The sequence below is a fragment of the Syzygium oleosum genome, unplaced genomic scaffold (assembly GCF_021117445.2).
Source record: "Syzygium oleosum isolate NSW1041296 unplaced genomic scaffold, Sole_v2.1 Sole_v2.13, whole genome shotgun sequence".
In the NCBI taxonomy this organism is placed as follows: Eukaryota; Viridiplantae; Streptophyta; class Magnoliopsida; order Myrtales; family Myrtaceae; genus Syzygium; species Syzygium oleosum.
In genome coordinates this window covers 9,575,982-9,603,518 of record NW_026607497.1, presented here as the reverse complement: position 1 = coordinate 9,603,518, position 27,537 = coordinate 9,575,982, and the positions used below count along the sequence as shown (strand labels likewise).

Genomic DNA, 27,537 nt, shown 5'->3' with positions numbered 1-27,537 from the left:
AATTGTGTAAAGCAAAGCGAGTCAAGTTTGGGATCTATTCTCAATTATTCGACTCGACTCGATCTCATCAATTGAGATGGGAGACATTCTTTCATATATTGCAATTCTTGATCGTGAAAAGTTTGAGTTATACCTTGCTTCAACAGACAGCCCGAACATAAGTCTATGAAAAGCCACGTTTAAGTCCACACAAGTGACTTATGCATGAAAGGATCAATTAAGATTTGGGTCTTGGGAACAAAAGAAAAGCACAAAATATACAAAACGGAATGAAATTAACTTTGGGAATTTGTATACAAGGCTCCGGACTCGTAATAATTTCGGAATGAAATTAACTCTTTGTAAAAATTTCCAGATGGTAAACAAAAACTGACCCACCAAAAGAAGCGCCATCAGTGCGGCCCATGCCAGCACTGCAACAGCAACTCTTCGATATGCTATATTGTTTTTGTCGTCCGGGGTCAATACTAAAATGGGTGTCGCAAAAGTCATTGTCGTCGAGATAAAGGCAACCCACATCGTCCACATGGCGATCCTCGTGAAAATCACGTTGAGGGACCCAATAAAGCTTATTGCATTACACATTACAAAAAGCTTATATTGGTTGGGGAACTTGTGGGTCATGACGGAAGTACCCGCAATTTGGCCATCCTTCATATCATCCTGGTACATCTTGTCCCCGTGGTGGCCATACCCTTCATATCATCCTGCCACGCCTTGTCCCCGTGGTGGCCAGTAGTATGGCCACCATCATAAGGCTCTTATGTATAGTATCTTGCCAGCTTCTCTTCTCTCTCCGACGGCCCAATGGCGGTATTGCCGGTGGTGGCTTGAGCCGCAATCCTCTCCTTCGCATTTCCGTTCCTGAACCTGCATCCAATCTCGCCTTCGGCGGTCGAATCCAGTCTCGATGCCCCCGGCTGTGCCGGTGACTACTTCGAAGAGAAGTTCAAGCACCGGGCGTCGCCGGAGAAGCACCTCCCGGTCTGGATGTTGAGCTGGCGTCGGGGAATTTGAGTGTGCTGTGGTGTTGAGCCGGCATCGGGGAAGGCAACGAGCGACTTGTCTGGATGTGTAGGCAAGACCACCAACGTCAAAAGGGTCGAGCAGCACGAGTGAGATCGAGGGGACTGCACAATGTGGTCAAGAAGGTAATAGCATGACAAAACCCACCCGGGGAGTATTACTTCTTGCTCTCTTTCCCTCTCTCTCTACTTCTTGTTCTCTCTCTCTCTTACTCTCTACTTTTTCTTTCTCCTCCGTAAAAGCTCAAGCCTTCCCCTGTTCCTCCATTTATAGATGGAGAACAGACGGAAGTTATTGTCAGCGATAGACCTCCAGAGATAGTAGCCAACTTTTACTCAACTGACTAACATCTCCCCTCAGGAATCGTTCAATCCACCGGAATCGTTCAAACTCCTCCGCGACCAGATTATCCATTCCCGATTAATCGTTCAATCGCTGGAGGGGCTCTCCAGAAAAAAAGTCTCGCCGAATGAGTTCCCTCTCGATCGGACAACTCACACCCATTATTCTCTCTCTTGGTTGACCGATTCTCTCTCTCTCTGCAATATTCTCTTTGCTAAATCTCTCTCTCTCTCTCTCGCTCGCTCTATCTCTTCACTTGGCTGAACAAGTTTGAAGAAAGGGAAAAGTGATAATGGGTTCAACCATGGCCGAAGCTAGGGCTTGGCGCGCTCTGCAGAGGGGAGGGGTGGCAGAACAGAAACAGAGCTCAGCAAATTCTCTCTAGCCCTCGGCGATTCCTTTTGATCTTCATTGTCCTCTCCGTCTCCCTCCATCCACCAACAGCCGCCGCCGCACCTCCATCTCTGGCCACCACATGATATGGCACGCTGAGAGGGGGCAAGAACAGAGAGCATCGATCGAAGGAACTCGGGTGATTTTCTGAGCATCTCCAAGTCACTCGCTCGGTGATTTCAATCGAATCCTTCCCCTCGCTTCGTTGCTGATGATCGTCACCGCTTCCCAATCGCCAACAGTTCTGCTGCCGCGAAGAAGGTCCGTAGTGCCGAAGTCATGACTGCCTGCTTCCATGATTCCATTCCTTGACGTTGCTTCTGTTGTGTCGTTACTCATAACCGATGTCAATCGCTATAGCTAATCATTCTTCCTTCAACTAAACCACATTTCCTCTGTTTTCAATTGCTTTATTTACGAAGCAGATACTGACAGCTACTGCCACCGTCTGTCTGAAAATCGGTTGTTATTCACGCTGTATTGATGATTTGATCTGGTGCTCCTTGGCCGAAATGCATACCACCTGTTTGATGAAATTCCTGTACTCAATCAGTGTGTATTTTGATCCAGTTCTTGGCCGAGAATTTCCTTCTTTACTAGATTGTTGATCTATTCTGGTCATACAAGCGTATTTGAGTTCTGTTTCTTCATAAATAATCATAGGTATTCAATTTCGAACTTGTTTTGGACCTGCCTGAACCTTGTCAATACATGCTGATTTGTGACTGTTGCGGACGTGAGGTGATGTCAATTGGTCCTTGCTTTTATGCCATTCCACTCAAGTAAGCATGTATGGTGATATAAGATTGTGTTATGGTTCGCGAGAATTATAGTCAAAACCAAACTTGAATATGCTAGAATTGAAGTATTGCGTGCTGACCGTGATCGCTTTGTTTGCGTCAAATCTATACTTACCAAAGGCACAGAGTTATTTCTTGACATATGGGAGAAATGGGCCAAAAAATAGGACAATCCAGTTGACTATAATCGGATATGAGTTGATCAAATATTGACCCATTTCAAATGACGTGATCTATGACCTGGATTCATATTGACTCCAAATACGATCTCGCCCATTTGGCGGGTCGAAGTCGCAGAAATCATGGTGGAAGATTAAACAAAGTGCAGTACAAGTGAAGAGAGAGATTGAGAGAAAAAAGAGAGGCGGCGGAGATTTCTTTCGTGAAAGATGATTCTTTCATATTTATCTTTTCCTGTTTGGAGGATTCTTTTTTGCTTTATTTAAAGGTTCCCAAGCGAAGAAATCCTGAGATGGCCGAGGATTCTTTCATTTTTTTTTTCTTTCCCTTCATGTTGAGGATTCTTTCTCATCTTTCAGTTCAGATACTTGTCTTCTGTTATAGAGGATTCTTTTCCTCCAGCATAGGGTATTCTTCTTCAAGTTATTCTTTTCTTGGCCGAGGAAAAATGAGATGGTCTTCACCACTCTACACCTTCGTATATATTTTCGGACCTTCACCCCATCCCATTCAGACATCTGTCACATTTCCTATCTCGCATTTTCACTCTGTGTCCTTCACTGTTTTCTTCAAGCCACTAGCTCTCTCTCTCTGTCTCAATTCATCTTATTGAACCTTTCCTCTTCTTCAGTCGTTTCGCGTTTGGGTTCCATCAGTTCGGCCTTCCTCAGCCTACATAAATTCTTAACGTTCATTTTTCTACAAAGAGGAAGAAAATCAGAAAGATAGAAGTTAAAGAGGAGAAAAATGGCGGGCATTGCTCTGTCTGTGACTTCCCAAGTGGCACAGTACCTGGTGGCTCCGATCGGTCATCAATGTGGCTATGTGATATTCTCCGACGGCTACGTTGGCAAACTTAAGGAAGAACTTGACCAGCTGGAAAGGGCGAGGCAAAGGGTGCAGCATTCCGTCGATGAAGCTCGAAACAATATGAAGCAGATCGAAGCCGATGTCAAGGAGTGGGTGGAAAAGGTGGAGACCGTCGCCAACAAGGCGCGTGACATGCTGGATTGTGATGGAAGAGCCAAGAAAACTTGCTTCTACGGGTGGCTTCCCAATCCAAAGGAGCGTTATTGTCTCGGTAGGGGTGCGAGGAAGACAGTCCAGGCCATCCAGGTACTCCGGCAGGGTAAATTCAAGAGGGTCTACTATGAGAGTGCTCTGCCTGGGCATGTCGCCGGTGCTCCTAATGTGAATTCCTCTGCCGGTGATGGGGGTGACACTATCACCGATTCACGAGCTTCCATCTTTCAGGGCATAATGAAAGCCGTGGATGATGAGAAGCTAAAAGTGATTGGGGTCTACGGGCCTGGCGGCGTGGGGAAGACTACGCTATTGGAGGAAGTCGAGAAGAAACTTAGGAAAGAAGGGAGACCGTTCCACATGATCATCAAAGCGAAAGTATCGCAGATTCCTGTCTTGAAGAATATCCAAGACGAGATCGCTGACGCCTTGAAACTGGATCTGAAGGACGTGCAAACTGAAAGTGGCAGAGGAAATCGTCTGTTGGAGAGGTTCCAGAGGGATCCGAGTGAGAAGGTTCTCATTATATTAGACGATCTGTGGGATAAACTTGATTTGAAGGCAGTCGGGATTCCTTCGGGAGCGGAGAGCAGGGGATGCTAGTTGTTGCTATCGTCGAGATTTAAAGATGTGCTGGAGCAAAAGATGCTTGCTGATCGAACATTTCGTCTTGAAGGTTTAAGCAACGACGAAGCTTTTAAGCTATTTGAAAAGATAGTTGGCGACAGGCTCAAAGACGAGGAATTGAAACGAATAGCCGCTAAAGTGGTCAAGAAGCTCGCTGGTTTGCCTCTTTTGATTACCTCTGTCGCTAGCACTTTGAAATATAGCGGTGTCTCTGCATGGAAAAACGCGTTGATAAAAATAGATGAGTCAAATATAGAAACTATAGTGAAGTTGAGTTACGACCATTTGAAGAGTGAGGACGCGAAGTCCTTATTCTTGCTCTGTGGTCTTATTGGCGGGACCATTCGAGTCGAAATTCTGCTGGTACTAGGCATGGGTTTGGGCTTATTTGAGGGATTCAATAACACGATAGAAGATTCAAGGGATAGATTGAACACTAGGCTCGATGAACTCTGTTCCGCTTGTTTGTTGCTGGATGGTGGCGATGACAAGGACAATGTGACCATACATGATCTTTACAGCGAGATAGTCGTCTCAACTCCATTCAGAGGCCACAATTCCTTAATGATGAATAGCAATTATGGCTCGTGGTCAAAGGAAAAGCTTGAGAAATGTTGGGCAATATGCCAAGTTGATGTTGGCAGTGATGGGCTTGCTGAACTAATGCGTTGTGGGTTTCCCGAATTGAAGATACTCATGTTGTCTCAACCAAAAGACTGGGACGGGGGACTTGCACACCAACATGATGTGGGAGATTGTTGTAGACTAGATTTCACATACATGAAGGAGCTCTGAGTCCTATATCTCGGCTCCATGCATATCACCGCTTTACCTTCCTCGAGAAGCTCCGGTCATTATATTTAGACCATTGCAATGTAGGGGATGTGGCAATTCTTGGCAAGCTCAAAGCATTGCAGATTCTCAGCTTCGCAGGGTCTAAAATTTCTAGGCTACCTAAAGAAATCGGAGAATTGACAAATATGAGATTGTTGAATCTAACCAATTGCTACGAGCTTGAAACAATCGAGCCTGGCGTCCTAAAATGCTTAGTCAAATTGGAAGAGTTAGCTTTGATTGATGGATCGGCAAGGAAGAAATACCATCGCAATTGTGTAATGTCGGGCTTGCCGAGTTGAAGAGCTTGACAAAGATAGCCTCTCTGGAAATATCCATCCCTGATCCCACCAAACTCTTTAAGGATAGTGACTTGCCATTTGGGAACCTGATCAGATTTTGGATCAACATAGGAAATGTTGACGGGAGGGAATTTCAAGATTTGAGAACCATGAAGCTCAAATTGGAAGGATGCGATAGTATTCTTTCAAAAGAATGGCTTCAGAAAACTCTGCAAAATACTCAGTACTTACATTTGGACGGGTTGAAAGAGTTCGAGAAAAACGCTCACGAGTTGTGCACCCAAGGATTTCGAGAACTGAAGCATCTCGACATTGACAACAGCCCCTCAATTAAGTACATTGCAATTCATCCAATGGTCTCCCTCTCACTGCTTTTACGATTTTAGAGTCTTTGTTCCTCGAAAATCTTATTAATATGGAGATGTTATGCAATGGCCCTATCGCACTAGATTGCTTCAGCAAATTAAAAGTCGTGCATATCAAAAAGTGCCACCGATTGAAAAATCTGTGGTTTCTGTCTGAGATGCAAAGACTCGTACATTTGGAAGAGATTCAAGTATATAAATGTGACTCATTGCAAGCCATTATCTGATGCAGGAAAAGTAGAAGTTGCTGCTGATGACATAGTTGAGTTGGCTAATGTACATCGTCTGGATTTGCAGAAGTTACCAAATATGACGAGCTTTTGCACCGGAGCTGAGGGTGCTCCAATTCAGGTAATTTTTTCGTTTTCTGGGTATAAGTTTCCTTAATTTTTTAATCTTGCAAACCATACCTAGATCATACTATTACAAGGGGATTTAGGATAAGATGATATGGTGTTCACCGAACCTTAGTGCATATTGCATTAAATTTGATTATTTGTACATTTTGATTCACAGATAAAAAATCCATTCAAAGAAAACACAGACCGTACATTTTTTTTCACATTCAACTATAGCTAGGGGGAAGCCTCTATCTACGACTGTTTTCTTTTCAATTTATTTCAATGTTAGATAATTGCACTACTTACTTCGGCTCTAACGTGGATTTGTACTATGACTCATTTGTTACTCATTTAACATTTTTAGTGAGAAGAAAAAATGTTGTATTGAACAAGAATGAATCTCGAAGGAATGAATGAAATTCAACAATTTCAAAATGAAGAAAGTGAGAGATTAAATAAATGGAAGGCGAACCAAGAGCCACGTAACAAAAGAAAGTCCACATGATTCATGTTCCACCTACATGCAAGTTGCATATGATTCTAACACGTCATGCCAACCTCACCGTGTGAACGTGGTTCTGCTTTTGTCATCCCTTTGGTCATCCCTTTGTCTTAATTAAGTTTTTTGACATTCTTAAGAGAGATCAAGCCCATTCATGTATTTAGAGTCCGCTTGTTACACTGGAAATTCTTTATTGCTGAAAAATGTTTTCCTGGTAAAAAATCGTTCTTGTATTTGGTTATGCCGAAAACGCGATTTCAGAAAGTTTTTTTTAGTTTTTACTGACAAAGCGCGAAAATTTACAAACTAAAGACAAACACTGTTATGGATCCCTAATAGAAATAAGCCCGAGTAAGTCATATTTACTTGTTCATAACGAAAACCAACAAGTTAACAAAAAATTTATGAAAAATTTAACTCCAATACGAATTTGTTTTCAGTTTTGAAGGTCAAAATATAAAAACAAAAGAAAAGACAACCAAATTATGGTAGTTGTTTTGAAGATCAGTAAATGAATTCAAAAGAAAAGAGAAAAAAGTTATGGTCAGAGAAAGAGAGAGAGAGAGTTGTGCAGTTGTGCTGCTGCATTAGCAGCATGATAGTGGTGAGTATATCCTCATGAAAATGATTTCGCTTTTCACGGAAGAGAAATTCTTTACTTTTTGGATTTTAGCCCGAGAGTTTTGGTCATTTTCTCGTGAAAATAGCTTACTTGTAACAAACTCACCACCTTTAATGAATTTCATTCTGGCGCTTCCGTTAGGTTTCATTGCCTTGCTTGGAATCCCAGGTAATGGGTGGACTCCTTGCCCAGAAAAGATACTCTACAGCGAACCTTCATTAAAATACAACAATCTAAAATCGTTAGAGATTGGATATATCGATTAGGATTAGGCCAAATTTTGAAATTTTTCATAGCTACGATCTGACGCATAAATCTTATGAACAGGTTAGTTTACCAAGATTGAAGACATTAGACCTTATCTCAATGGGATCCTTCAAAAGGATATGGCACAGTGAACTTCCCGGCAGTTCCTTCTCCGAACTAGCAAACCTCACCCTTGAAAATTGCTCTGAGCTACTCAACGTCTTCCCTTCCACAGCCATAGGGAGATTGCACAACCTGAAAAGTGTCAAGATTGGATACTGTCCCTCCCTAGAATCATTGTTTGATTGTGGGTCCCTTGATGCAAATACTACGCAAACAAGTGTGGTGCTTCTCAAATTGGAAGAAGTGTGGGTGCGGGAAGCAAGAAAGCTGAGAAGCCTGGTGAAGGGCGACTCTTAAATGATTCTGGGTTTTCCTAGTCTAAAAGATGTCCGTGTTACGAATTGCTCCGACATGAAATATCTCTTCCCCAATTTCACAGCCACAAGGCTGGAGAAACCCGAGAGGATAGACATTAGGCAATGCGAACAGATGAAGGAAGTGGTTCCTAAGGAAGAAGGTGGTCGATCACAGGCAGATGTGATGAGTTTCCCTTCCTTAAGACATCTACGTATTTCGCAGTGTCCTAACTTTGGAGCGTTCATCCGGAGTCCTACAGGTGTCAAGAGGCAGTTAGGCGAGATGGCTGAAAAAAATGATGAATTCCCACAGGCATTGTTCAATGAGATGGTTCGCTTAATCCCTTGCTATGATCATTCGTATCCTTGCATTATCATGTTTTAGAAAGAACATCATAATAAATTTGTCCTACTTATCCTCCTCTCTCGCATTATCCTCGTGCAGGTTACATTTCCCAATATAATAAGTCTAAAAATTGAAGGCCTTCGGTGCAAAGAGCTATGGAACAATCAAATTCCCACCGATTCATTTTCGAAATTGGAATCTCTTAAATTGAAGAACTGTGACAATCTCCAACGTATCGCCCCGTCCCACATGTGGAAGAGGCTACAGTGCCGTCTCGAGATCCTAGAAGTGATTTCATGCTGTTCGATCGAGATCATTTACGAAGGTGATGGGACGTTTACAGAGAGTAGTAAATTGAGGAGGCTGGTTTTGCATGATCTCAAAAACTTGAGGCACATTTGGCAGTCCGATGGTCTCCCAAACATCCCGTTCCCAAACTTGAGAGACATAGAGGCTGTGAGGTGCTCCCGTTTGGAAATGCTTTTCGCTACCTTCACGGCGGAATTTCTCTAGCAAATCGAAGAGCTGGTGGTGGAGTCGTGTAAAGATATGGAACTAATTGCTTGCCATGAAAAATGGGAAGGAGCGACCAGCACGACAATCACCTTCTCCAAGTTAACTGCTCTTAGACTTTTCGAGTTGCCGAAGCAAATCGAAGAGCTGGTGGTGGAGTCGTGTAAAGATATGGAACTAATTGCTGGCCATGAAAAATGGGAAGGAGCGACCAGCACGACAATCACCTTCTCCAAGTTAACTGCTCTTAGACTTTTCGAGTTGCCGAAATTCAGGAGCTTCTTACCTGAGAAATACTCTATGAAATTACCGTACCCTGACTCTAAGTCTGAGGACTTCCCATCCTCAGACTTAATAAGCTGTGGAGCAGAGCCGGACCGAGGCATTGTTGACTGGAATAACCGGCCATCCTTGGCATTTCATATTCGCCAACTGTTCCGCCGCCTCCAGGATCTGTAATGCCGAAGTGCTTAAACATCGGTCATGACTGCCTGCTTCGACGATCCCATTCCTTGACGTTGCTTCTGCTATCTCCTTACTCATATCTCCTCTGTTTTTCGTTGCTTTATATACGAAGCAGAGGCTGGGAGCTATTGCTATTGTCTGTGTGAAAATCGGTTGTTATTCACGCTGTATTGATGATTTGATCTGGTGCTCCTCGGCCGAAATGCATACCACCTATTTGATGAAATTCCTGTACTGAATCAGTGTGTATTTTGATCCAGTTCTTGGCCGAGAATTTCCTTCATTACTAGATTGTTGATCTATTCTGGTCATATAAGCGTATTTGAGTTCTGTTTCTTCATAAATAATCATAGGTATTCAATTTCGAACTTGTTTTGGATCTGCTTGAACCTTGTCAATAAATGTCGATTTGCGACTGTTGCGGCTCTGAGCTGATGTCAATTGGTCCTTGATTTTATGCCATTCCACTCAAGTAAGCATGTGTAGTGATATAAGATTGTGTTATGGTGAATTCCATGTTCCCTTGAAAAGAAATTATGTCATGAATGAATTAAATTCTACTGGAAATCGATCCGTGTATGCTAACTCTATCTTGATATCTCTGATTTGGTGTGATTTTGATTCCATGCTGAGGCTAGTTTGGTTATGGGATCATATATGTTCATGCTAGGAAACTAATATGGTCAATCTCATGCCAATTTTACGAGAATTATAGCCATAACCGAACTTGAATATGCTAGAATCAAAGTATTGCATGCTTACCGTGATTTCTTTGTTTAAATTCGGTATTAATTTGGTCTTGGATTGATGCCATTTTGATCAAGCAGACTCATATCCTTCAATTCATGACATTTAGTCATGAAAGGATCACAATTGGCGGTGGTGTATGCTCTGTTGCAATTCTGAACATGTGCTGGAATTTGTGCAATAAGGATCAATTAGATGGATTTTGTCTTTAGTTTGGTTGCCTTTTTTGTTGCCCGTGGATAGGTGATATCGCGTGTGTGAATAAATTGATGAGATGTAAGCTTGATATTGCCATGAGAGTCTTGGCTTGATAAATGATTTATAGGACTCTGATGTTGATTGAAGTTTAATTCTATGATTCTTGCGATCTCGAAGCAAACCCTCTACTAGTTTTAGAGCTCGGGCATCTACTTTTTTTTGCAATATTAAATATTTTGTAATTTACTAACTTCGTCTAAAGGTGATTGGGTAGACTAATCAAATCCGAGGAAATTTCTCGACAAAACTCGTCAATGAGGCCCCTCAAAATATTTGCATGGTCGACACTTGCCAACAAAATACCAATATTCTCTCCCTCTGCTTTGACGCTCACCATTCAAGGCTTATTTATAAGAGTTATAGCTTAAATCTAATTGATCCTTCAAGTGCGTTTGTGCCAACATACTGTGCACAACACCAAATTCGACCTACTCATTCATGATGTCCTTTCGTTCCTCGAAGTGTTCATTGGCCACTGCCGTTCAGAATGATGTTTCAAAGACATGATTTTTGTTTTCCTCCCTCCTTCAAAGAACTCGCAAAAGCAACCCTCAAGTGAGGTGGCCACCAGTACTACCAGTACCCTGCCCTTGAAATCCATTAGGACCCTTCCCATATGTTCCACCAGGAGTAGGTGCATGGTTCCGATTGTCTCTCCTATAATCATTCTGCACTGGAGATGCAGAGCTCCATCTATCTCCTTGCGGCAGGTCTCTCTGTTTGCCGATAGTAATTGTTGTTATGACCCTGCTGATTGTAGTTTGCCTCATATGAAGTCACCGGACCTCTCCTTCCTTGCTTGATATGGATCCCTTCCACCGGTGGCATAATCCATATTGCTCATTGGCATGGGATCTCTTCTTTCACCTTGCCTCTGGGACCATAACTTTGCTGAGGAGGATAAATTTGCAGAGCATCCCACTGCATATGTCCCTGGTAACCAATATTGAGGGCTTCCTTATCGATTCGGCACATGACCTCTTGCCGGTCTTATCTAGGTTGGTCATAGTTTCTATTGCATTCTACCTCCCGGCCTCCCATACTTGAACTGGAGGTGGTAAATGAGTAATCATTCATTTTCATACTTGTCACCGAATGATTTAGTAAGTTCAACAAAACAACAAGCGTTGCAGGGTCATAAATCATAGGCAAGTTGAGCTTTTGGATTTAGAGGATGAATGGATTAAATGACTGAAAAATTGTGGCTGAGATGTATAGTAGACGCATTTCTGTGGAGTCAAATCATACCTCCGTGCTCCTTGCTTTGGGAATCAATGTAGAAATAAGGTAATATAAAAGCAACTCCAGGTAGATCTGTTTATAGCTCAAAATATCAGTGCACAACGATGATGCGATACTAATCATTCGTTGGTTGCAATGGGAAACTTAACAAAGACACTTGCTTTTGAAATGCTCCGACTCTGCTTCAGTTGTGCTACGTGCACATATTCTCTTTTTTGCTTCCTCCAAACTGAAACACAGAGTATCAACTGTCGTCTTAGCTTTGCAATGTAGATCATGCCACGGTTGCCTAGGGACATTGACAGTGGACTACACTCATCACAAAAAGAAATTAATTCTCATGACTAGAAAATAACATATCCATGTTATTACAGTGCTAAATGTACACATTAGTTAATTACTGTGAATGTGGGGTTGTGAATGTCAATTTTCAAAGACGATGTCAAGATTGCTATAGAGCCTGTGCTCAGGAGCGTCGTATCGGCCATCGCTTAGGTCCAACCCACCAATGAAAGCCGTTATTTTGTGATTTTTTCCAAAGCAATTTATTTGTATCAAGAAAAAGTACACAATAGAAACCCCCCATTCTATTGAATGATTTTTTAAGGTTACGTTATCCTTTTGAATTATTTTTCAATGGAGAGAAAATTTCCAATATAATTAGTCAATGGAAATTAGTTATACACTTTGCCTAACTACACTTGTTAGCTAGGATAATTTGCTTTTAAAAATTTGGATGCCCATGCTGATTCATTTTGGCATACTTGTGCCAAATTATTTATTTTATTCTTATTTATCATTATAAATCCTTGTACGACAAAAGATCCCCTTCCTTAGCACTTTAACCTTTTGTTTTCTATCGCCTAAATATTTTCAACCTTTCCTCTCTTATTTAGATGTGTGTAGCTTCTTAAAAACAGCATGTAACTTCATTTAGTATTAAAGCAGATATTGATATTTTCAACCTTTTCTTCAGAGAGAGTGAGATAGTTCATAAAATTAAAAGAAGGCATATAAAAGAGGAAGTAATGGAGAGGAAGTAGATAGAGCTGCTAACAAAAGGGTGCAAAATCCTTTAATGAAAGCGAATTTCACCTATATATGATAATATAACAAGAAGAACTCGTGAAATTGATCTAAATAGATTTTCTATCAAAAAAAAATCAATATAAAGATTATTGAACCTTCATCACAAAAAATGAATTTATCAGTTAAATCTACAATCGAAAAAATACATTTGTAATGAAAGAGATCAATATCTGCATTGACTTTAGGGGGGGCGAGATTTTGTCGTGTAACAAAAGACTCTCAAGTATTTTTTTTTTCTAATTTAAACAAAGAAGAGCGGTAATTCATCCAAATTACAAAGCTTTAGTTCAAAAATAATATCATGAAATGGAAAAGAATGTTACGAGAAATTAAATGAAAACCGAGATCGAAACTCTAGACGAAACCATAATCACAGCAACAATAGATCCCATCTCATTAATATATAGATGGTGCGACTAAACCAGTGGTCATCTAAGGGGGGAAAAAGGAACGCATTTTGCATTTGGCGGGCGCTTTTTCCACGCCTGTTTTCGCTTATCCACGCTCTATTACGGGTGGGTTGACCATATTGCCCCTTCCGTGACCTTTTTTTTTTTTTTTAGGTTTTGTTGGTTCTCTCTTAGCGAACCATCACCATTCACCAACCTCGGTGGGATATCCAGCGGTCAGGCAACGCCATGCCCAAGTCCATGAGCAGTAGCATACACATTACCTACGGTAGCCGCATAGTTGAAGAATTGTAGCGCAAGCTCGACGAGAGAACACTGTGATTCGTCGGGGCGCTTTGACATATCTTAAAGCGTTTGGAGAACGAAGAAGGGGAACTGGTTCTCGAGATGGAGCAAGTCGCGCATGCGCGAAAGCAAGAGAGAGAACAGAGAGAGGAGACAATAAAGTCATAGAAGAAGGGGCACTATGGTCAATACACTGTTATAGGGCGAGGATAAGCGAAAATGGGCGTGGAAAAAGCGCTTTGAAAATCAGAATTGGTTGACAAATGTTCAAGCATAGTTTGAATTTCCGAGCTTGCTTCACTAAATATTAGTTTCACATTAAGGTAGTTTAGATTGGTATATTGTCCTCAAACATACCGGTAAATTCTCCTTTGTTGAATGTAGATTATGACTTTTGGAATTACAAAAATTTGGCCAATTTTCCATTGCCTTCTAATTGCATTTATGCACTAGCAAATACTAATACTGTTCCAAGCAGCTTTATTATATTTATTTTCCAATTTGGAGTTTGCAATGAGAAGACATTGGCTTTGTGAATCATTACGCTACTTTTCCAGTGAATGAATCGGAAAGAGAGAGAGGGAGAGACAGGGGTGGTCAGGCTCAACTATTAAAAAGCGTTGAGATCCAAGCGATCTATGAAATAGGCTGACATTAATATGGAGTTAATGATCCCCTTAACATACAAGTACACTTTATATTCACTCGTCCCATCAATGAGGTGTAATTGCTCAGTGAAATTGGGTTTTTTTAGAACTATTAAAGTGATGTTTCGAGAAACAAATTATGATTAAGCTTAGTAGTTTTTATGAAAATAAATAAAAATGAGAAGGCACCTTCTATGAACCTTCAGTTTCTTCCAATTGAGTTATGTATGTAGTTCAAAACCAACGTATATTTACAAGATTAATAGACTTAGATGTCTCTTAGATTTTGGTAATGAATGGACTCTTTGAGCATTTAGGACTCTTTGAGCATCCGATTAATTTCCATCAGGTCCAGCGGTCTCTTCATCCCACACACATCGGGTAATTATTGGAGATACACAAGTCTGTACTCTCGGTAGTGACCCTATGAAAATGCGCAAATATGATTATTCAATCGCAGGCCTTGATTTTTCCTTATATCACATTTTGAAAATCTTTTAGTTGCCACACTTGATGTTTTTCATCTCAATTTCTATTCGAAGTTGATCTTGGCAGCTTAATGTTTAAAACGTGTGAGCTCAGCCCATCTTGGTTTCTTTATAATTACTGGGAAGGTTTGGAAAATATTTTTTCTACGCTAGGAATTACTACTTTTTTCAATTCTAACCTTAATTTCACACTATATATGTTTTTCCCTCTTAAAGAAAAGAATTAAAATGTAGTCTTTGTGTAGTTATGAGACTGAAAAACTACCTTTAATTAGCTTTAATATTGAGATTAATAGGAAAATTGAACGTAGCTCTCGTTGATCTTGTCTTTGTTACATTTTGTCAAACAAATTGGGTGCTGGATTGACCTACACACTTGCCAAATATGCAGTTGCTACCGGAGAATGGAACTTCTATGCTCGATTGGAGAATCACAATCATTTCTCAAGTTGGATCTATCATGGTCACAAGTAGTCAATCTACCCGATTCGATCAGAAATTCGATGAAATTAAAAGTAATTTGGATAAAATATACAACGACAACTAAGTTGCCTGAAGCTCCCGTCTAGATTGTCAAGATTGGAATTTTATGATGTTGCAACACTACCCTCCTTACCTTAGTTGACACTTTTATTGTTTAAGCAAATCGAACATGCATGTTTTTTTAAATTGATAAAGATAAATACAAATAAACAAAATAAATAAAGAATAATAAGATAAATAACAAATAATAAACAATAACTAGTGCGTCGGCCCATCTCATTACAACTTTTCGTCCGGACCCAATTCTTTTTTTGACTACTTACAACCAGAAAATATAATCTAAATAGCAAACAGAGAAATCCCGAGCAACATGCCTTGGACTCGCCGGTCTCCAATGTCATCATCTCTACCGGCTTCGCTCCAGAGTGGCGAATGGCTTCACCAAGATTTCAGCCTACCTAGACATTGACCACCGTGGCCTTCTACCTATGGAAGACCACTCGCGAATAACTCCACCTCTCCTCTGAACGGGGGATTGGGGACGCTGGTGGCCATTGGAGGCGAGATTCTCGCCGGCCGGGACCACCACCGAGCAAAAGCGAGATGACGACATCGGAGGTTCGGCGAGTCCGAGGCATGTTGCTCGGGATTTCTCTCGTATGCTATTTTTGGGGAAAACTCCATACGGTTGTGTTTGGTTTGGTCCGGACGGAGCAAAGACGAGAGACACCGCAACCGTGGATAAGGCTCGGTAAGCATAGTGGCGAAGCAAGGCGGCCAGTGGCCGTGGCTCTTGTTAGTGTTGCCACCGTGGCCGTGGCGTCGAGTCAGGCGTCGGGAAGGCAAAGAAACAACTCGTCCGGATGTGTAGGCAAGACGACGACCGTCAAAGGGTCGAGCAAAGACGAGTGAAATCGGGGACCGCACAATGTGGTCAAGAAGGTAATAGCATGACAAAACCCAGGCAGTATTACTTCTTGCTCTCTCTTTCCCTCTCTCTTGCTCTACTTCTTTTTCTTTTTCTTTGTCAGCGAAAATCTCACGAGATAGTAGCCAAACGTCGGTCATGACTGCCTGCTTCGACGATTCCCTTCCTTGACATTGCTTCTGCTAGCCCTTTACTCATATCCGATGTCAATCGCTATTAGCTAATCATTCTTCATTCAACTACACCACATATGCTCTGTTTTCTGTTGCTACTGTCTGTGTGCAAATCGACTGTGATTGAGGCCGTATTAATTATTTGAACTGGTGCTCCTTGGCCGAAATGCATACTTTTTTACTTATTTTTATTTTTTTTGGCATATAAAAAAATTTAAATTTCACTCAAAGTGGGTGGCCACATGTATTTTAAGCTATTCTGTGAAGTTTTGAAATTTTTTATTTTTTTTACTTTTTTCGGCACCTAAAAAATTTAAATTTCACTCAAAGTGGATGGCCACAAAGTATTCTAAGCCATTCCGGAAGTTTTGAAATTTTTGATTTTTTACTTTTTTTTTTTTTTCAAGACCTAAAAAAATAAAATTTCGCTAAAATCGTGGTACTACGTGATTCTAAGATATTCGCATAAGTTTTTAAATTTTAGAATTGTTTATTTTTTGTTGCAACTAAAAAAATTACATTTTGCTCAAAGTGGGTGGCCATAGGTTTTCTAAGCCATTTTGTGAAATTTTGAAATTTTTTATTTTTTTCGGTACCTAAAACAATTTAAATTTCACTGAAAGTGGGTAGCCACAGATTCTAAACCATTATGTTAAGTTTTGAAATTTTTGATTTTTTTTTTCTCACCTCAAAAATCGTGACTTCCATATGAATATGTGCGTTGAAGAAAATGAATTCCTCGAAATGGTTCTCACTTTTGTTCCGAAATGAAAAACCAACTTTTTTTTTTTCTCATTTCCTTGCGAATCGCATTTTGAAGCAAACTTGTCTCGGAAATAGAAAAATGAAATTACGTTACCAAACAGGTTTCTGGTCCAAAACTGATTCTGGGAACAAAAAACCAGTTCTGGACAGAACCAGAATGGTTTTCATGTAGCACCGAAGACTCTCGATTTGGCCTCGGATTCTGTCGCCGCCGGTTGATGAGGCGGTGCTGGACCGGTGGTAGTGGCCACCGGTCAATCGGATGAAGCTCTTCTGAACACCAGCCCACATCCCCCCCCCCCCCTTTGCGCGCGGCTTAGACGGGGCGAAATGATGGACGCAAAGCTGACGGCGGCGATGGAATCTGAAAGGCGGCGAACAAGCCGAAAATCGACCGAAAGGTTCAATCGCATACGAAACGACCTGATGGTACAGCAGCGGCGGTAGCGGCGTGGGAGAGAGAGGAGAAAAGAAAAGGAATTGGAGGAAGACTCGGTGGGAAATGAGAATGGACGGAGAGAGAGAGAGAGAGAGAGAGAGAGAGGGAGAGAGAGAGGGAGGGAGAGAGAGATGACTCGACCTGTCGCGACCCGTTGCGGATCACCTTCCCGTCGCATCGCCTATCTTTCCAGGGATCGTCATTCATTGTTCAGCCACCACGACAATCGAACTTGACCACCGGAGTTTTCAGGTCGTTGAATGTGCTGCGTCCTCTGAGCAGAAGGTGTTCGGTGAATTGCGCTAGAGAGAAACAGAGGGTGAGACGATTTTGATTTTGAAACAACAAACAGAGTGAGATACGGCCTAGAGAAATCTCCACAGGCAGTCGGTTCCTCGTGACATTCAGGCGATGACGGAATTTCTCAATCAACAGTCACACTTACCCGGTCGTTTCGTCTCCGATTGAACTCTAGAAATATTTTAGATTCATCCCAAATTTGTCTGTTGATTTCTGTTTCGGCTTTCGTTTTCTCCCATTCTCTCGCTGTATTCCGAGTTTCCATTGCCGTCGGTTGCACTGTGGAGCAGGAATCGAGTTCGCAAGGAAGGTGTTCGATGGAATGACGAAGCCGGACACTGTTCTGAAGAATGCCTTTTCAAGACACAGAGAATCAGCGAGCTTTATCTGGCGGCGAGAGCAAGTTCAAGTTCGAGAGCACAAGATGTCAATTCTCAGACGAAAGCCGGAGGCTCGGATACTGTGTAGTGTTGGGAGAGGTTGCGGAAGAGTTGTGCTGCAGCGACGCGGTTACAGAGTTATGCTACTGCGGTGAAAGAGATGACTGTGAGAGAGGCTCTGAATACAGCGTTTGATAAGGAAATGCCTGCAGATCCTAGAGTCAATCTAATGGGTGGTGAGGAGGTCGAAGGATACCAAGGAGCCTTTCAAGGTGTCTTAAAGGTTCTTTTGCAGGAGTATGGACCTGAGAGGGTTGTTGATGCTCCTATCACAGAGGCTGGTTTCACTGGAGTTGAAGTCGAGCCTACAAGGTGTCTTTAGTTTCAAGAGGAGCTGCAGCAGGAGTTGGTGCCCGACACTCCCAAGCCCTGCGAGGACGTCGCCATCCCATCTGGAGGAAGCTTTACCGGATCCGGTCTCGTTAAATCACTCATCACCCTCAGGATCTATCGGACGCGAGAATCGTCCACCGTGTACGAAATGAGAGTTGCTCATGAACTGTGTAACATCTCTGGTATGTTCCTCCAACCAAAGTACTTCCTCATCCTCTTGCTTTTCAGATTTGTCGTCACTAATTTCTAATGCAGTGGGTTAGTTGCTTTATTTGAATGCGTTGTTGTCAGGGAGTGGATAGTTGGCATGGTCGCAAATTTTATTGGTGTTTACTCGAGTCTCCTTTTCAGTTGCTGTCATTACGGTATCAACATAGGCACAGAAAGATGAGGTATACATAATAACGTAGGCGCAGGATGGGACCATTGTTATTACTCTGATTAACTCAGCTTGTAATGTTTGGTGTTAGCCTCAGAAAGCTTCACGTCTCCTTCGTCCTTTTCTTGCCTTCTTTTGTTCGAAAGGGTAAGCAATCATTCGCAAATTCTGGACATGCTCGTCTTGATATGAAGTAGTAATTGCTTTTGCTATTCAATGACACTCTTCACCCTCATAAACTTTGATTGTTGACCTATTGTTGAGTAGCTTAACCGCTATTCTCTAAATTGTTGTTCCATTTGGTAACGTGGGTAATTGGTCGATGATTCGGTCTTGTTGAATTCGATCTGTTAATCATGTGCTCTGCTGTTCTAGCGGTTGAATGAATTTTTATTTGGATCTGCTTTGCTTCATGGTTATTGGTATCAATCTTATATGTTGTTTCCTTCTGTAATAGTGCAGTGTAGGAAAATGGTGAACTCCTGAAGCTCACTCCTGGGCAACATCGTCGATTATGGGCCATTTGCTGCATTTGTTTCTCTTGTATACATGTATTTAGTGACAGCAGATTAGAGCATGCAGACTCTCTGGAAATACAAATCATGGAGATCTGAGGAAGTATCTTCGTGGATATTTCGACACTACATGGGGGAAAAAGCACAGTTATGTAAAGGTACCTGAGTCATGAGTAGTCGATAAGCCATCAGAGGTATTATTTGTGATTGATGTCTAACAAGAAGCTGTGACTAATGTCTTTCTCTCGCGAATGCCCACCAATCGGCAGAGAAGGACAGATACTATGTCCCTCTGGCCCGTCCATGGCTCCTAATGAGCTTCACTGCCCACAGATCTGGCCGAAAACTGAAGAGATGATATTTGTTTGTTTTCCTGAATATGTTGCTTGGCGAATCCAACCGGAGAACCTTGGACATGTACATGTTTTGAACAGCTTATACTTGAAAATTGTTAAATTGAACATGAGATACGACAGCGATGATTTAAGCTCCAGATCTTAGTGGGCTATTGGTAAGACATCGCAGGATCACCAGTTTGAAAAAGGGCTGCTCCGAATCAACATCACTGGCCAATGTAGGAGATGGGAGAGGCCTTGAAAGTGTAGGACCATGAAAATCCGGGTTAGAATGGCTCACTTTGCATGTAGAATGCTCGATCCCACCTGTAGTGAAACACAAGAACTAAACTAGACGGTGGTGTGAACATCTCTTTTATTGACAGGCTATGAAAAGATTTCTCATAGATTGGAAATTACTGTTATCATGAAAATCAAAATTCAGTTAATTTGATGGAATAAGTGCTAAATGCTCTTCATATCAGAAGAAACTAATAAACTACAAGTTGCACCGACAGGCAAAAATACTTGCATAAATCTTCAAGAATTTGAAAAGAGACGAAGAAAAGAATGTGATGCAAGAAGAAACTGACCTGGTAAATCCACTGGTTGCTCAAGGAAAGTCTAATTGACATCATGACACTTCATTAGTTCTATATGTCAGGTTGAGCCACTAAAATACTTAAAGAAGCACCAAATATAAGAGTTTCTTCTAAACTGGAAGTTACAGAATTGAGACTAGGATACAAAAGAAGAAAACTTAAACAGAAAAAGAGTCTACTTTTCATTGATTCCCAGCTACTGAACAAAGGAGGCATAATTAGGAATCCTGAGTTCAGATCGACGATACAAATGGCTTAGAGCAAGACTTCCCTATGTTCATCTTAATCAATGTGAATTGGCTCCTTACCAGCTACTGAAAAGGACACATGAAACACAACATCATCCCTATCAATGAGCTCAAACACAGATCTTTCCCATACACAGGTGACTTTCTCTTGCAAAAATAGGCCAACTAGCAGAGAAGAATATCCACGTTTCATGCATGTAGCTTAAGAACTTCTCCAGACACGATTTTTCTGAAAACCTAAGAGTCGCCATTTCCTTGTTTTCTTGAATATGTTGCTTTGCAAATCGACCAGGAACGTCCGACACATATCTACATGTGTGGAAAAACCACTGTATGCTAAAAGGAGGACATCACATAAAGCATACACTACTGTGGAAAAAAGCACATGATGTAGATTCATGCCCATATTTGCTAGTTCAGGAGCTTTAAACAACAGCCTTAATAGTCTCATGAAAGTCATCGATCTTAACCTGCAATCTAAAGCATTCCTGAAGAAGTGGCTGTCCATTAATAGCTTTTTTCAATTAGGTCACCATTTAAGTGAGTGCCCGTTCTTTCACTTAAACAGTAAATAGAGCAGCTTGTGGAGAATAACCAAGTGAAAGGCAGTCCCGACCCGATTACTATCTTTACTTATTCATTTTTTCGGGGTTCCGCGTTATTCCATCATTAGGATTCCCCATAGACACTTGGAGAAAAATAACATGTCATATGGTTCCCTATACAAGCCAAATCAACTTGGGAAAACATAATATCGGGAAACGATTCATAGCAATTGTAATTGAACTTGAGACATGCCAGTAATGAATTAGGCTAGAGATCTAACCACTTTACTCTCATGATCTTGCCGTATCACCACTTTGAATAAGGGATGTTTCGAAGTGAGGGGCTTTGGAGGTGTAGGACCAGGAAAAACCGGCTTAGAATGGTCCGGCTTTGGAGATGTCCAATTTTATGTTTAGATTGTTCATTCTTACGCGAAACTAAAAATGAGAACTTTATGAGTCTTTAGTCTAAGCGTTTCGTCAATAGACTTACTATGAAAGGATTTCTATAGAGATTGGAAATTATAATTATCATAACAATCAAAATTGAGACAATTTAATGGAATACATGTTACAAGTGTCTTCAACTAAGAAGAGACAAACTAACTAGAATTCATTACGTACCAATCAAACCACAAAAGTTTTATTAAAACGATTTTGAGTGTATTTTTAAATTTAAAAAAAGAAAAAGAAAGTGTACTTGTTAGTGATGCAGCACAACAAAACATGGGAGGCATAATTGTAGACTCAGAACTCAAAACATGGGAGGCATAACCAGCCGAAAGTGCCGCTTGGAGTACTCATTTCAAATAATGCAAATCTAGTCTTTACTCTTTTTTTTTCTTTTGATAATCGAGGTGTCCGCGCGGCCGGCGAGCTAGGGCTCAAACCAGCGGTGATACCCGACTAGTCCTCGAGGGGGGCTAGCGCAACATCCCACCGCCACGACCCCCCACTTAAATCACCGATGGACGAGTTTTGAACCCAGACCTCTCGTGAAAGGAACTGAGAGCGATGGGTGGGTAAATCTAGTCTTTACTGATACCACTCAAAATGGAGAGTTTGAATGTAATATCATCCTATCAATTAGCTCGAGCACACAAACATTTCTTGCATGCATGAGTTTCTCTCGGAAATGCACGTCAACCAGAAGAAAGGACAGAGACATAGCCCCTCTGACGCGTCTGCAGCTCCTAACGAGCTTCACTGGCTATGATCTGTCAGAATACTTCAGAGTTGCTCTTTTGCTTTTCCTGAATATGTTGCTTGATGAATCCTCCCGGACACACTGCGCTTGTACATGATTGAACAGCCAGGCTATGAAAGAGCTTGACGATAGTGATGGTGGAGACGGTGAGCTTGAGAGAAAATAATAATGGAGGAAGACTTTGTTGAAAAAATGAAGATGGACAGAGAGATGAGGATCACCTTCCCACCGCATCATCTATCTTCGAAAGGATCGTCATTCATTGTTTAGCCGCTGCCTCGACGGTCGAACTTGACCACCGGAGTTTACAGGTCGTTGAACGTGCTGCGTTCTCCGAGCAGAAGGTGTTCGGTGAATTGCGCAAAAGAGGAACAGAGGGCGAGACGATTTTGAAACAACAAACAGAGGAAGATACGCCTAGAGAAATCTCCACAGTTCCTCGCGACATTCAGGAGATAACGGAATTCGTCGATCAACAGTCACACTTACCAGCTCGTTTTCATCTCCGATTGAACTCTAGAATTCATTTCGATAGATTCCAACTTTGTCTTTTGATTTATGTTTCGCTTTTTTTTTTCTCCCGTCCTCTCGCCGTCTTCCAGAAATTCCATTGCTGTCGGTTGCACTGTGGAGGAGGTATCGAGTTCGCAAGGAAGGAGTTCGATGGAATGACGAAGCTGGTCTCAAAGACTACCTGCTCAAGAGACACAGAGAATCGGCGAGCTTTATCCGGTGGTGAGAGCAAGTTCTAGTTCAAGAGCGCGAGATGTTGTCAATTATAAGACGAAAAGCAACTGCTGGAGGCTCGGATGCTGTGTCATCGAGAGAGAGGTTGTGGAAGAGTTTTTGCCGCAGGGACATGGTTATAGAGTTATGCTACCGCAGCGAAAGAGACGACTGTGAGAGAGGATCTTAATACAGCGCTTGATGAGGAAATGCCTGCAGATCCAGAAGTCAGTCTTTCTAATGGGTGGGGAGGAGGTCGGATGATACCAAGGAGCCTTACAAGGTGTCTTAAAGGTTCTTTTTTTTCCGGACAAGTATGGACCTGAGAGGGTTGTTGATTCTCCAATCACAGAGGCTGGTTTCGCTGGAGTTGAAGTCGGCGCTGCTTTCTGTGGTCTCAGGCCTGTCGTGGAGTTCATGACATTCAATTTCGCTATGCAGGCGTCCCCCATCCCACCTGGAGGAAGCTTTACGGATCCGGCCTCGTTAAATCGCTCATCACCCTCAGGATCTATCGGACACGAGAATCGTCCACCGCGTACGAAATGAGAGTTGCTCATGAACTGTGTAACATCTCGGGTTCGTTCCTCCAACCAAAGTACTTCCTCATCCCCTGCCTTTTCAGATTTGCAGTCACTAATATCTTAATGCAGTGTGTCGGTTGCATTATTTGAATGCGTTGTCATCAAGGAGTGGATAGTTTGCGTGGTCACAGATTTAATTGGTGTTTACTCAAGTCTCCTTTTCAGGTGCTATCACTACGGTATCAACATAAGCACAGAAAAGTGAGGTATACATTAGACATACGCTAGACATAATAACGTAGGTGCAGGATAGGACCATTGTTATTACTCTGATTAACTCAGCTTGTAATGTTTGGTATTAGCCTCAGAAAGCTTCATGTCTCCTTCATCCTTTTCCTGCCTTCTTTTGTCCGAAAGGGTAAGCAATCCTTCAAAAAATCTGCACATGATCGTCTTGTTTCAAAGTAGTAATTGCTTTTGCTATTCAATGACACTCTTTGCCCTCATAAACTTTGATCGGCGACCTATTGTTACGTAGCTTAACCGCTGTTCTCTACATTGTTATTCCATTTGGGAATGAGGGTAATTAGTCAATAATTCGGTCTTGTCAAGTTCGATCTGTTAATTATGTGCTCTGGTGTTTTAGCGGGTTGAATGAATTTTTATTTGGATCTGCTTTGCTTCGTGGTTATTTGTATCGATATTATGCATTGTTTCATTCTGTTATATTGCAGTGTAGGAAATTGGTGAGCTCCTAAAGCTCACTCCTGGGCAACGTCGTCATTGATTATAGGCCATTTGATGTATTTGTTTCTTTTGTATACATGTATTTAGTGACAGCAGATTAGCATAAAGACTCTCTGGAATTACAAATCATGGAGATCTGAGGATGTATCCTTGTGGATTTTTCGACACTATATAATGTAGAGATATCCGAGTCACAAGTAGTCGATAAGCCACTATAGGTATTATTTGTGAATGATGGGTGACTACCTTTGTCAGGCCTAGGTACGGACCTCTTCTGAAAAAATCATGCGTTCAAACAGTCCTATTCATTCATTCATTCAAGGGGATCCGATGGTAGAGTTTGGTTTAGTTGTCTTGACTCTGACCTGGATAAATGGCTCGTCCATTTTGATGTTATTCTACTAAGATATTTGTTATGAACTTATGAATAAGACGTGTAGTTTGTATATTCTTTTTGATCCCCATTGCTAGTTAGTTGCATATTAACCGTGATTGTGTATCCTAACAAGGAAAATACTCTTTATTGTCAACAAAAAATGACGAAAAAATGATAAATGAGAAAATGACCAAAAATGGAAGTTGCATTCAGATTTAAACTTGAGTGTTATCCTGACAAAATTGAGTGTTACATTTCACCGCATCCTATTTTTATTAGTGTCCCATTATCATTGTTTAAGGTAGAAAATTTTCATGTTTAGATTCAAACTTAGCTCACGTGGTTCCTACCTCAGGGTTTAATAACAAGGTGACGTACATATTATTTGCCCAAAAGTGTATGGGGTTTTACTATCCTTCACTTTAACTTTCATAGTCTCTACTTTCATACCCTATCTCGATTTGATATATCTCTTATCTTGCTTTGATGCGTCGATTGCCTTATGTGTTTGAATTAATGTTGATCGTGCAACCATTGGTGCAGGGTCACTTAGTTAAGCGTGCTTTTGAATTAAAAATAGACAATACCGCATGATTATCATCTTCAAAATAAAATAAGAATAGGAACCGCAAAATGTGCTATTTAAATGTTTGCGTAACGAAGTCCCCGAATGGTATCTGGTTCGTATTCACTTGGTCTAACCGGCTGCAATAAGTCAGAGGCAACTCCAAAAGATACTGCCTGCGCAATAGAGATTTCCACCGTGAAACAACTTCCAACCCATGTGAGGGATTCCGAAGAGGATCCCATCACTGAAATACTCTGATAAACAGAGTATAATTCAGCTGTTTCTTCTGGAGTTCTGTCTCGGCTTGCAACTTCTCTTTTTCCTCTTGCAAGCTCAGAGCTGTCTCCTTCTCATTCCTCAGATCCCTATCGATCTTCTGAATATCCAACTCGGCCGGTTCCACAATCGACCTTACATTGTGCCGGAGCTCGGGCATCGGAATGCCACTCTCCCTCGCCTTCTCTTCCGTATTCAGATTCTCCAAGTTTGCTAATACCCTAACATGAGGTCCACGCATGTCAAGTACCTTTTGCACAACTTCAACACCCCCCTGTTCCTGCTTCTTCGCCAACAGCTCTTCTGCTGTAACATATTTCGCTTTGTTCTTCAGTGTCGCCGTTTTCGCTTGCTTAGACCAAAGCCTCTCCTTACTGCCGGGCACATCAGGTAATGGCTACTTTTCCTCTGGCTCCGGTGAGGCAACAGGTGCCTTTGCAGGAGTTTCTTTGTAGTCGTTGAAACCCATACCCATATTCTTAGGACGCAACTTTGCTTCAATGGGGGTCACAATCCCCTGCCGGTTCTTCCCAAGACCGCCCCCTTTGTAACCCATTTTCTCAAGCAACTTCATTCCAATTCCCTTATACTTCTCGAAGCCGCCCACATTCCCCGAATCATAAAGAAACTCTTCCGCCCTCCTTGATCTCTCCAATTTGGATTGCTCTCTCCTCCTCTCCGCTCCCTCCTTGATCTTCCGCCCAAATGCGGTCGGCAAGAAACTCTCCTCCTCCCCCTCCTCGCCGTTCTCATCAAAACCATCCTCCCCGCTTCTTAAACACCAAACCCACAGCAGCACCAACCCCCAAGCCCGGCCTATCCACATCCATGGCAGCAGACTCGTCATCCTCATTCTCCCTCTTCGAATTCTCATCAATCTCTCTGTTCGGCATGACCGTGCCGGTGGACACGAAATTCACGGGTCTCGACAGATCAGCCTTACCTAGGAGGCCCTTGTTCTTCCTCCGCTTCCTCTTGGAGGACTCGTCGTAGTCCGAATCGGAGTCCCCCGACGTGAAGACGCCGTAGAGCACGTCCTCCTTGGTCTGCGCCCGCTTCTCCCTCCGCCACGGGTAGTAGAACTCCCCGTCGATTCACTGCCCGTCGTCGTAATCGTTGTCCATCGAACCTCTCCATCTCCTTGTCCTCGTCCATCTTCCACAATCCCGGTTAAACCGAACCGAAGCAAGGAGCCTAGGGTTCGGGGGCTCCGGAGGCGGGGAGAGAGAGGGGGGCGGCGCTGATTGCCGGATGCCGAGGCGACCGGCGGTGTGGATGCGGCAGCGGTCGGAGGCGGAGATGGGCGGTGCAGCTCGGCTCGAGGGTGGAGATAGAGAGTTGGAGAAGAAGCGATGGTGACCGATGCAAGAAGAAATGCTGAGAAATGGAAAACCTAACGGATCTTCTTCTTCTTCCGTTTTTTATTTTTCGGATGTTAACAATTATTCTTGATTTTTTTGATAATTCCCTATTTTACTTTATGGAAAGGAAAATTCATTTATCACGATTTTTCTTTAATTTATGTTGGTGACATATTGATAATCGGGAATGGAATTGGGTAAAATATTCAGTTATAAATCTAGGGAGATTGAAATAATATTTCTTAGGAATTTTAAGTTGTGGGAAATAAAACGGAACTTCCCTTTAACAATAGGAAGTATATGTTGGATATTATAAAGAACGTGAAAATGACACGACACGAGCCTAATAATTTTCCCAATTAAGCTCAAAACTTGAAATTATCAAGGAATGTTTTTTTTTTGTGTGTGCTTCGAGTCAATTTATGGAAAAATCGAAAGTATTGACAGATAAAGGCTCAAAATTAAAGGGTATGTCGCGACAAAAATTTGCAGCAAAAACCCTGTTGTCAGCAAACATACCAAATCTCTGTAGCTTTCACATTGAAATTTGACTTCTTTCGAATCTATATAATGAGCCGCGCGAAAGTGCCACCAAGTTAGTGTACGGTCAGAACTACGAAGCTAAAGCAACCAAACCAGAGAAAGCAAGAAGAGATCTAAGTTAGAATCCTGGTCACGGCCCAATGTCCGGAGGAAGGGCCAAATCATCACCACCCTTCATGTAACATCGGCACTTTCCTCGGACCACAGGCATC

At 42.0% G+C, this 27,537-nt stretch overlaps 3 long non-coding RNA genes and 3 pseudogenes across 3 annotated transcripts; 5 read left to right on the top strand and 1 right to left on the bottom strand.

The window, feature by feature from the left end:
• Positions 1-3,659: 3,659 nt before the first annotated feature.
• On the top strand, positions 3,660-5,160 carry LOC130139793 (disease resistance protein RFL1-like; annotated as a pseudogene).
• An 11-nt stretch (positions 5,161-5,171) lies between these two features.
• LOC130139792 (disease resistance protein At4g27190-like) lies at positions 5,172-8,023 on the top strand (annotated as a pseudogene).
• A 2,621-nt stretch (positions 8,024-10,644) lies between these two features.
• LOC130139590 (uncharacterized) lies at positions 10,645-11,682 on the top strand. Its single transcript, XR_008817686.1, has 2 exons — positions 10,645-10,981; positions 11,128-11,682. It is a non-coding gene; the product is annotated as an uncharacterized LOC130139590 (long non-coding RNA).
• Positions 11,683-17,888: 6,206 nt separating this feature from the next.
• On the top strand, positions 17,889-19,662 carry LOC130139588 (uncharacterized). The gene is made up of 2 exons (XR_008817684.1): positions 17,889-18,555; positions 18,665-19,662. It is a non-coding gene; the product is annotated as an uncharacterized LOC130139588 (long non-coding RNA).
• A 2,446-nt stretch (positions 19,663-22,108) lies between these two features.
• LOC130139589 (uncharacterized) lies at positions 22,109-24,065 on the top strand. Its single transcript, XR_008817685.1, has 2 exons — positions 22,109-23,509; positions 23,680-24,065. It is a non-coding gene; the product is annotated as an uncharacterized LOC130139589 (long non-coding RNA).
• A 1,173-nt stretch (positions 24,066-25,238) lies between these two features.
• Positions 25,239-26,871, bottom strand: LOC115662005 (septin and tuftelin-interacting protein 1 homolog 1-like; annotated as a pseudogene).
• Positions 26,872-27,537: the final 666 nt, after the last annotated feature.